Genomic DNA, 1,703 nt, shown 5'->3' on the forward strand with positions numbered 1-1,703 from the left:
AAAAGTAAGGCTTACTCACTAAAAGAAGAATAAAAACTCGTCGGTGGCGCATATGTGTTATAATTAGAATTAAAATTTTCTAAATTCGCTGAACACACCTCGAGTCGAAATTTTTATGCTAGATTAGACCTACAAGTTTTATTGAATTTGGAGAACCAATATAAGCTTTTACAATACAAAATGACATTTAGTTATTGGCCTCCTTTGATACTACAAATTGTTACTTATTGCCGTTTTTTCCATGTGAAGATTCAAAAGAGTACATACTAAGAACCTCTAAAAAGACTCCAAGTCCTATGCTCCGATGCATTTCTATGAAATAAATATTCGAAATTATTTAATATTCCATCATTTCTTATATTCTACTTGCATTTAATGTGCATCATGATTTCAAATAAACAATGTATTAATTATATAATTTGCTTAACTAAATAGCTTATGTATGAAAAGCAAATATTTTAAATAATATAATATTTACAAAAATTAATAAATATAAGACTCGAAATATAAAATTAAACAAAACAGTTATAATGGCAATACGAGTCGAGTGTCGATGTTATAACACATTTATTTATAATACAATCAAATAAATATTGATATTAAAGCATACAAAGAGAGGATAGCGAACGTTTCGACCCTATTTTTGGGTCATCTTCAGCGCGAAAGTATATAATAAAAGATAATATAATGAAAAAATATAATAACAAAGTGTTTTATATCGGAGTCTGTTACAAAGGGTGCTGTCTAAAGCGATAATAAATGTCTCGGTATCTCATTATCTTGACGATGCCTACGTAAAAACAAAGGACAAAAGTAAAATAAGTTAAATAAATAATGTAATTAATATGAACAAAGAAAGAAAAAGTACTAAATTAAACATGAAATTACGAGATTGAAATGTTAATTTATTAAAAATGATCTAAATATAAACTGAACATAAAGTCAAAGAAATAAAATAAATAAGTTATAAATAAGTTAAATAAATAATATGACTAATATGAACATAGAAAGAAAAAAGTACTAAGAATTAAACATGAAAATTACGAGATTGAAATTATTTTAATGTCAATTTATTAAAAATGATCTAAATAAACTGAACATATAGTCAAGAAATAAAAATTAAAAGGTTAAAAAGATAAGAAGTTAAAACTACGGAAATAAGACTTACTTCCAGGCATCGAAGATAATGACGCGCCGAGGAGATGAATAGAGACAACTTAACATCTCCGAAGACAAAGATCGACTCGTCTTTAACGGATAAATGTGACTTATATATAAACGGTAAAGAGAGTCAAATAATGTATAAATGTACACATACGCAAAGTCGCAGACCTATTTGTTATGCTAGAAACTGTGTTAAATTTTTGGCAAGTTGTTGACAATATTTAAATAAATATCTGGTAAACGTTCAGTATCCGTTTGCAAATTGAGACCATTTTTTTGCCTCTTGATATATAGCATTTCGGAGATCAATCTTTTACTCAAATATGGTTCTCGATCCAAAACCTGAACGCCATCCCAATCAAAAGTATGATCAAAACCAACCTTGTGATTCGTGATGACTGATTGAGAATTGTTTAATTTAGTACTTTTTCTTTCTTTGTTCATATTAATTACATTATTTATTTAACTTATTTTACTTTTGTCCTTTGTTTTTACGTAGGCATCGTCAAGATAATGAGATACCGAGACATTTATTATCG

General features: G+C 27.4%; 1 long non-coding RNA gene across 1 annotated transcript; it reads right to left on the reverse strand.

Annotated features, from left to right (window-relative positions):
* Positions 1-550: 550 nt before the first annotated feature.
* LOC145960786 (uncharacterized) lies at positions 551-1,337 on the reverse strand. Its single transcript, XR_014435464.1, has 2 exons — positions 1,169-1,337; positions 551-790 (listed from the first exon to the last, which is right to left on the reverse strand). It is a non-coding gene; the product is annotated as an uncharacterized LOC145960786 (long non-coding RNA).
* Between the last annotated feature and the right edge of the window lie 366 nt (positions 1,338-1,703).

Source organism: Camponotus vicinus, unplaced genomic scaffold, assembly GCF_025532165.1.
Source record: "Camponotus vicinus isolate PSW18456_S1 unplaced genomic scaffold, iyCamVici1.0 SCAF_10, whole genome shotgun sequence".
Classification (NCBI taxonomy): Eukaryota; Metazoa; Arthropoda; class Insecta; order Hymenoptera; family Formicidae; genus Camponotus; species Camponotus vicinus.